This window comes from Belonocnema kinseyi, chromosome 2, assembly GCF_010883055.1.
Source record: "Belonocnema kinseyi isolate 2016_QV_RU_SX_M_011 chromosome 2, B_treatae_v1, whole genome shotgun sequence".
Lineage (NCBI taxonomy): Eukaryota > Metazoa > Arthropoda > Insecta > Hymenoptera > Cynipidae > Belonocnema > Belonocnema kinseyi.
In genome coordinates, this window is record NC_046658.1 from 108,184,316 (window position 1) to 108,194,135 (window position 9,820).

General features: G+C 27.9%; 1 protein-coding gene and 1 long non-coding RNA gene across 5 annotated transcripts in view; one reads left to right on the forward strand and one right to left on the reverse strand.

Annotated features, from left to right (window-relative positions):
• LOC117168509 (protein sprint) overlaps positions 1-9,820 on the forward strand; it is a 353,946-nt gene that overhangs the window by 283,195 nt on the left and 60,931 nt on the right. The gene's annotated exons all lie outside the window — the stretch shown is intronic.
• Positions 1-9,820, reverse strand: part of LOC117168524 — an 87,294-nt gene that overhangs the window by 45,329 nt on the left and 32,145 nt on the right. The gene's annotated exons all lie outside the window — the stretch shown is intronic.

The window sequence follows — 9,820 nt, forward strand, 5'->3', positions numbered from 1 at the left end:
TCCACGTTTTGAGACCCCTGAATCCGAAAAACAGGTTTTTACGAATGTGTCTGCCTGTATGTCTGTCTGTATGTCTGTCTGTCTGTCTGTGAACACGATGACTTTTGAAAAAAATTAATCTATTAGATTGCCCTTTGGTACATTTATTTAGTGTCCTAAACTAAAGGTCAAGTTCGTTAGCCAGCCATTTTGGATGAAAATTCAAAAAGTGGACACATTTTGAATATTTTTGAGACCACTTTTTAAAAAATTCAAACATTCTCTATACGGCTATTCATAGAATTCAAAAAATGTAACAATTTATTTTAATGACTTTTTTTGAAAAATCAAAAATTACTAGAGTTATAGTATTTTCAAAATCCAGAAAAACAAACTAAAATGAACGATTTAAGCCAAAAAACGCATGATACGAAAAAAAGTCTTTAAAAGAAAAACGTTGCTTTTTGAAAGGCCTACAAGATTATGATAACAACCTATTCAATTTGTTTAAAAAGTTGAAAATTCAAAATTTGGTCGTACCAAAAATGTTTGAAACCACATTTTTCCAAGATTTATAAATTTTATGCTCGGTTGTTCATATACTTCAAAACTTGAACAATTTATCCTTCTGACTTTTTTGAAAAAAAGAAAAGCCTTACAGGACTATGATAACAACTTTTTAAATTTGGTCGAGAAGTTGAACACTCCAAATTTGATCGTACCAAAAATAATGAAAAATCCAAAAATTCCATTTTTTGATCAAACTATGCAAGATACGAAAAAATAAAAAAGCTCAAATTGCGCGCCCTTGAAATAACTACAAATTAAAAATGAATCACTTTTGGATATAAGCTACGAGAAAAAATGAGACAAAACTTGTTCATCCAAAAAAGAGCTATAATTTTTGATAGGACAGTTAGTTTTTACTTTAGTCGTAAAAAATAACATTCTAAATAAAAATATTAAATTTGTTTGAGTCCAAAAGTCGCACGCCCTAGGCGCGCTGAAACTTGCGAGCGAAGCGAGCCACGCGCGTAGCGCGCGATGGGAATGTGCTCGCGTAGCGGGCAGATTTTTTATATTTTAGCACTTATAAAAACTAATGAAAGTAAAAGTATAACTGGTTGCTTTTGAATAATTCGATACAAAATAAAATTATGATTGTAAAAAATATGCTTAACAATGCTATACAATTGTCGCATCAGAACATTCATAAGAAAAAGACCGATATGTGAAAACAAATTGTTTTCCTAAACCATTATAAGATAATTTCTAGGAAAAAGGGATTTAGACACAATTTATAGAATTCTGTTTTAAAGTAATTGAACTATAGAATTGGAAAAAGACATAAGTGATGAACGAAACACATATCATGCAATGTATCAAACAAAATGTAGGAGCTGTACACAGAAAAAAATTAGGGTTTCAATTTTGTTTCAGATGTGATTTTCTTACAGGCTCATTATGAACCTCAACTATGTCCCATGTCATGATAAAATTAATGATCTGAAAAATAATTGAATGGCTTCTAATGTTTGTATTTCTCAAAATAAACGAACTGTGGTTTAATTTTGTTTGAGTAAGTTATGAAACTTTATTATATGAATCGAAAAGCCAATGAAACAAAAAAGATAGTAGAGATTTTAACAGATTTATGACGATTGTTTTACTATATTTTGGGAAATTTTCAAAGGCTTTGAAATCATTTTCCTAGGGAAAATGGGGTTACACTCAATTTACAGAATTGTATTTTAAAATAATAGAACCATAAATTTGGAAAAAACATACGTGATAAACTAGATAAACAGAAAAGTTATATTATTTGGATTTTGCTATACAAATTCATCATAAAAATCTGTAATTCGTTTATCTTCGTTTTTACGTTTCGTATCTACGTATATCGTTGATCTTTAATTGTTTATTTCAAAATTTCTTGAATTCCTCTTTGTTCTTATTTGTTGAAATCTTTCTTATGTACTGGTAGCGGATGTCTATATACTTAATTCTTGAATGATAAGTAGAATTGTTAATTTGTTTCTGAGCACCTTAGTTATCACAAAAAATAGGTTTTTTCTGAGATCAGTTCTTTGTTTTCTGGATTCCCATGTAATAGAGGAACTGGCCAGTTAAAAGGCAAAACCTTTGTACGAAGTTTGACGTCGAGATCAGATCCCCAATCTGCATCTACCTAACCAATCTTTTTCTTCTTTTGATAAATTAAACCTTGATTAATACTTCCTCGAAGTTATCTAGTAGCTGCGCACCAATGTGCTTTTCCTGGATTTTTATTGAACTGTCACAAGACACTAACTGTATATGAGCTAGATCCAATCAATTATTTGATAAGGAAACGGACTTGCTACTTTTGCTTCTTCATCAATTTTTGGTGCCATTTTCTTTTAAAGTTTTGTTTTATTTTCAAAAGAAGTAAAAACTAGCTTTGAATTTTCCATTATGAACTCAACAAAAATATCTTGACGAAATTCAATGCCCAGACAGTAGTGCAAAGCTTTCAAATCTTTCATTTTAAAATCCTGTCCTAATGAGTCTTTAATTCGTGTCAATTCTTCCTTTCGCTTTGTTGCGACAATCAAATCATCAACACAGACTACATTGATAAGAATAATTTCTTTGGTTCTTTTTACCCAAATGCAATTGTCTGAATTTACATTTGAATTTGTAAATATTTAATCTAAAATTCTTAAAGTGATTTACCTAGCTTCTCGTACCATTGACATCCATACTGCTTTAAACCATTAAGAGACTTTTTTAGTAAAAATACCAAATTTGCAGTGCCTTGTTTGATGAAACCTTCTGCTTGTTCCATATATCCCGAGTCGAAGTTTCGTCATCAGTTACAACTTTTTAAAGCGTAAGCGTTATTCAATGCAAGATGAAAATACTAAAAACCGTAGTTTCGGCTTCTTTCGCTTTCAACGCCACAAACTGACAAAGTTGATCTTACTGATTTAACCTTCATTTTAACTTCAAACCATGTTATCCTATTTCACCTTCTCTTTCAACGTGATGATTGTTTTCAGAAGAGCCACTCAATTGTAATCAATTTAATTTTCAACACACCCTTCACCCACCCGAGAAAAGGGTTAAAGTGGAGTAAATAAATTAGAAAGCTCAATATACTTTTCTAAACGCAAACTTCTCATTTTGACTTCAGGTATGTGAGCAGTCAAGAAATTAACTCATTTCACAAATCATCTTTGTACCCTTTTGAAATTTTTGGGTTTTAATCTGTCTGTTTTTTTAACTTCATTTCATCTTCATTCACCTTCATTGATGAAAGTGAAAGAAGTTGAAAGTGACAACGAAATTTTAACTCGAGATATCTCTTCTTCCATATCTCCATTTGTTTACGCTACAGGAAAAAATAATGTATAAAAATAAAATGTAGGAGCTGTAATGCAGTATACATGGGTCAAACAAGAAAGTCTCTAGAAATAAAGAGAAATGAATGCAAAAATAATTTTAATAGAAATGAGGAATACTACATTATCCTTTCTAAACATAAAATCACACTTATTAGGCATGACTTTAATTAGGACGCTGTGAAAGTTTTGTATAATGAAAGAGACTAAAGAAATAGGCAATTAATGGAGATCTTGTAGATAAAGAGAGAGGGAATTAATGCAATCAATGAAAAAAAACTTCTTTCAATATATATAAAAGCATTTGATAGTTTTATTTGATTTTTATGAGAAAAAAATATTCCAAAAAATACTCAAATTCAACAAATATACCAGAAAGGTAAATAGTATTTTAATAATAGATTTCAATTTCATATTTACAGTTATAATTAATATTAAGCCTAATACAGTAAATACCAGTTGATCAATTCGATCCCGAAATTTGATCAAAATGATATGCAACACTGTTATGCAGATTAAGGTTTTTTTATCGATCCGATTTTGAAGAAATTTCATACATTTGAAAAAAAAAGTCGGTAACGATTATTAAAACTAGGTCAATTTAAAGAAACATGTCCTGAAAGTAAAGAAAATAATTTCCAGAGCCTTAGAAATTTATAGCTAAATATAGGGAACTTGGATATTATCATCACCTCGAAAATCAAAATTTTCTAAAATATTTCCTGCTGATTCCAGGAAGTTCTAAATCTTCCAGATGTGGGAGTCGAAAATAGTTAAATTTATAGAAACACTTTTAGTAAAAACTTAATCTCTTAAACTGAAAAAATTAATGTTTGTCTGAAAATTTATTTATTTTGTTAAAAATTCGTCTCTTTTCCTTCAAAATTCAACTATTTGGTCGAAAATGAAATTTTTTATTGAACATTTATATTTACAGAATGAAAAGTCAATTTTTTTGTAGAAAATTCCCCTTTTGGTTTGAAATCTCAATAATTTAATTGAAGATTAAAGTTCTTTTTTTGTAATTTTGTCTTTTTAGTTTGAAAATTCATCTCTTCTGGTTGAAATTTCATATTTTTTGGTTGAAAATGCAAACGTTTGGTTGAAAACTAATCTTTTTCGTCGAGAATTCATCCTTCTTTGTTGCAAATTTAATTAAGTGGTTGAAAGCTGAACTACTTTGTTAAAACTTAAATTTTTGGTGCAAACTTTAAATTTTATTTTGAAAATACGTTTTCTTGCTTAAAAATTAATTTTCAAAACTAAAATTTTACATATTACATTTTTGGTTAAAAATTAATCTTTTTTTTTTTATAATTCAATTAATTGATTGGAAAATTATGTATTGTATTGAAAATTCTTCTTTCTGTATAAAATTATTCTTTTTGGGAGAAATAAATTGACCTTCTTGATAGAAAATTTAACTATTCTGTTAAAAAATCGCTTTTTTGGTTGCATTTATTTTTTAATTGAAAATCTAACTATTTCTATTCAAGATTTATATCTCTCTAATATATCTTGAAAATTAATTTTCTATGAAAATTAATCTTTTTCGATAGAAATTTAATATGTTTGGTTTAAAATGCATTTTGTTGCAAATTCGTCTTTTTAAAGAGAACTGTTTTGTTAAAAATTCGCTTTTTCGGGTTAAAAATCATTTTTGAACTCTAAATTAAAAAATTTTTTTTTTTAAGATTTACTATTGTTAGTATAATATTCAACTGTTTGATTGAAAATTGAACTTCTTCAGTTGAACGTTGAACTATTTGGTAGAAATGGATGTACTTTGAGGAAAATTTGTCTTTTTTGGTAGAAAATTAATATTTTTGGTTGAAAATTTCTTGTTATTTGGTTCAAAATGGAACTTTTCCGTATTAAAAATTAATTTTTTTAGTTGAAAATTTATTTAGTTGGATAGAAATTTAACTATTTTCTTAAAAATTCGTTTCTTCTTTCTTTATATTGAATTTTTCAACTAAAAATTGGCCATTCTATTTGAACTATCTGTTAAGCTAAAATGTTTTAACACGTTCCTTTTTTTAGGAGTATTATGTCAGTTAGAACTAACCAACGACTTTCAATAAAAATAAGAATTGCCAATCGACAGATATAAATGAAGTTGGGTAAAAATTTGTGTTGTTGCAAAAGTGGATAATTTTGATTCGATATTAATAAGCAGAATGATATGCAATCTCATTTGAGGTCTTTTTGTTACACAAATTGACTTTTTTGAGTTTACTTTTTTTACGGATTTTTTTTTAACAAACTTCTCTTAAAGGCAACGAAAGTTAATTTTTGCCAGTGTTTATTTATGATTTAGAAGTGTCAGTTAGAGCAAAAAATATTCGATAAGCAAGCTACAAGCTACCCCTTTGCACATCTATCACCTGCTTCATTTCCTTTATTACGCGCATTTGACCATATCACACGCAATCTGGTACAGTGACTTCCAAACCCACGCTTAGATTATATACGACACATGTGGGCAGCATTATTACCTGCATGCAAAACGAGGTATTACACGTATTGAGTCCAATCATTTGAAAATCGATCTGAGTACTCATAAATTTATCATTTTTCAGTTTAAAACTTTTGTAAAATATTCAGTTGAGTGGCTCTTATTTATATGAGGGTTAGCCCAAAAAACTCAAAATGATTAAATTGATTGATAATAGCAAAGTTTATCCCTGACAGCTCTGAAAAGTTTCTCTATGACATTACAAACAACTTTTTTTAAACAATTTTTTTTAAATATTGGAAAAGCTTTTAAAACAATCAAAATTTTTTTTAGAAACGAACTATAAGCCGGAAATATTTAACCTGCACTCAAAGAACAGAAATAATTCTTAGATAATATTGAACTTAATTCTTATAAATAATTTTTAGAAACAAAATTCTGACTAGTATTTCTTCTCATAGAAAAAATTATTTTGAGATAGGTGCTAAGATAATTCATAATAATCATAATTTGTGATGAAAAATTAGAAATATTTAACATTCACTGATTTTATAAACATTTTTATAAGCACATTCTTGAAAAATGGGTTTTTCTCAAAGCTAAATATATTTTTCGGGCCAAAAGTCATTCAGGATTGTCTTCGAAATCATTTATATACTTTGAGCTTTATCAACCGTTAATAATATAGATGGTTAATTACAATTTCATTAAACAAATGTCCCAACCAGCCATTTCTTCTTGGAAAAAGCTATTTTTTCTTCAATTATTATTGGAATGACATGTGTTGCGATTATTTATGTGATTTTTATGAGTGAACTTCAAATAAAAACTAAGATTGGTCGTTTTTTGCATACAAAAGAGACAATAAATAACAAATTGCGTAATCTTTAATCAATATTTCTATTGAAAAGTATCAATCTGGCGTTTGATCGTAGCAAAAAGATATTTTGTCTTAAAACATTTTTGTGGTAAGTTTAATTGTGATATAGCACCAACTTCATAAAGAAATCAAAGAATTAATAGAACAAATCGAATCTAATATTGATTCGGGTGCTGAATCTTAATTCATTTATTCAACGTTTTTTATAATAATATTATTATTATTATTATTATAAATATCAATTGTTACTGCACTTTGCTGTTCTTCTTTGTATATAAAAATTCTAAGCATATAATTTTTGTCTACAAAATTATTTATAGCAATAACAAACAGATATGTAAATTGCTAATCAATTTAGTTGGTTTAATATCATTATTAAACTTGTCACCAAAATTATTAAAGAAAAAGTAACTTTTTTTTTCTTATAATTTTAAGATTTTTTGGTCCACCTGAATTTATATTTCTGGACTGCGATTGTGCGACTTTTTCGATTTTTTTCGACTATTTTGAAAAAATGCGACTTTTTGAAGAAAAATGCGACTTTTTGAATTTATTGTGTTTGTGCAGAAAAAAAATGATTGGTATGATGTTCTAAAAAAATTAATAAACAAGAATAATTTCTTGGTCTTTTGCAATAATTAGTAGTTAAAATTCTCTGTTTTGCATAAAATATAAGAAATTAATGTACGATTACGATTTAATCAAAGTAGCTGTTTTTTCAATTATTTATACAATTTTTGTAAACTATTACACATTTTGACTATATATTCTTTATTTAAACAATAATTATAAGCAAATCCCCATGTTTACCATACTTCCACAAATAGACTCAATTGTTTTTACTGAATCGATTAACCATGTCTTGCTAGTGATTTCTTGTTGTCATATTTTTGGAATTAACAGTGGCTGGTTATTATGTAATTAATTTCTATAATCAAATCCACATACACTAAACTCTCGCTTGCAGTCAAATGTCGAGGGTTGCTTTCAACTGGCCTTGGTCTGATTTCGGGGGGATAGAAACTTAAACAGTAAGGGCCGTCTGAATCGTTTCCAATTGAAATATATGTATAATGTCGCAACCGCTCTCGCCCTACTTCCCTGAGAAACTGCATGAACCTGCACTTCTAGGAAGGCTGAGAACGGGATGACTAAAAGCGAGAGTTTGGTGCATTGATATTTCTCTCTGAATGATCTTTTTTTTTAACGAGCGAACATGCATGTTCACGAGAACTCGTCAAAGTGATACATACGTATAAATAAACAAACCACGCAACAAAAAAAAGCATTCCTAATTTCTTAATAATGATTTATTTTAAATTATCATTTCAGTAAAAAACTTACTTATATTATTCTGAATAACTTTCCCCCTTGAAGTTTCTTGTTCCTTGAAATTCAGGTAAAACTTTAGAACTTTTGTTTAAACTAACATGTTAATATGCTGTTTACTTTAATAGTCGCAGATCATCCTCAAAAATATTTCCTGTGAATTTCAGAAAAAAAATTCAAAAAATTGGCAGAAGTATGATGGGTTGAAGCGAAAAAAGACAAAACAAAATGTTTTCTAAAAAACAAATTTTTCAGGTTTACTTCAGAAACGATAAAACCTACAACTTTTTTGTCCACAGCCGTCAATTTATAATTAAACTATCAATAGTGTGAAATCTTTCAAATGTAATTTTTTTTTAATTGAAACTTACGAAGTGAAAGAAATTCTATTTTGTGTGTTGTGTATTGAGAAATCTTGAAATGTGCACGTTCAAAATTAAATAGTTCCTAATTCAAAACCCGAGAAAGAAACAAATTTCTTTAAAGCATTAAAGATAAAAAATTATTGTTAAAAACGTAAAAAATTTAACTATTTCTAAAATTGGAAATTTTTCAGATCGAAAAATGATAAAAATCGCTGAATCGAACAAAAAATTGAAATCTGATACTTGAATAAGAATCATATGAATCTGTACTATTTTAGGCTAGAAATGTATTTAAAAAATGAAAGCGAAAGCCTCATGATTATAAATTATGAAAACCTATGAAAGCCTGGATATGTGTTTTAAAAGAGATAATTAAAGCCTGAAGATGAATTTCAAATTGGAAACTTCACATTTTGGCTAATTTTGAAGCATTGAAAAATCTGACTGAATTATAAATTAGGAGCGATTGCAAGATAATTAATGACACTGATTAATTTTCTCTAATGTTATTTACCTCTTTTGAAGAGTGATTAATTTATTGCACAAAGTTTGAAAAAAATGAAAAGTCGAGTCTTGCTTCGAGTGAAATGTAATTTGAAATGCAGACTGACACAAGGGTGGTTTAGACTAAAGGGTTTAAATGGAAACGTGAGATGCATACTAAATGCCGTTAGCTAATTGCGAATTCCCTAATTATCCCTGATCAAAAGTTTCCAGCTTGTTCATAACTGAGTAAAAAAATAATTTAAAATGTCACCTTATTCTAGAATTTCAGTGACTTTTTTTCATAGAATAATGTTTTCAATTTATCAATTCGATAGATATTTTATGTATGTCTTTCTACTTTATTAAAAACCTTACTTTATTTATTGAATATCACAGAAATGCCTCTTCTCTAATGCATTAAATAATTAACTTTTTCCTTTAATTATTTATATAATTGATTAGTTTATGAGTTTTTCCTTTTTTATTTTGCATATGAAAATACTACTATGAATTCTATATCTATGAAAAATATTTAATCTAGAAAACATCAAATGATTCAAAAGTTTATGAATAATGGAAATAATTATTTCTCTTCAGGTAGACCACAAATAGCTACTGAATAAGTCAAATAATGTAAGAAAATATTCTAATAGTCTATTGATATCTATTGATATCTATTGATAAAAAAGAGAATGTTTGGCTTTAAACAGCCAGAATTTATTTCGAGAGTTCGAATCCCAGCGAAATAGTTCTATATTTTCTTAAATGTTTATTGGCTCTTCTTCAAAAACCAGATATCTCATATACTTTCATTAATTTGTTCACCACAGCTATCTCAAACCAATTTTTATTACCATTTTTTCTGAAACTATTAGATTTTGTAATGGTAACGTGATTGAATTGAATCAGGACGCCAGTAATCAGATCAGAAGTAAATGAG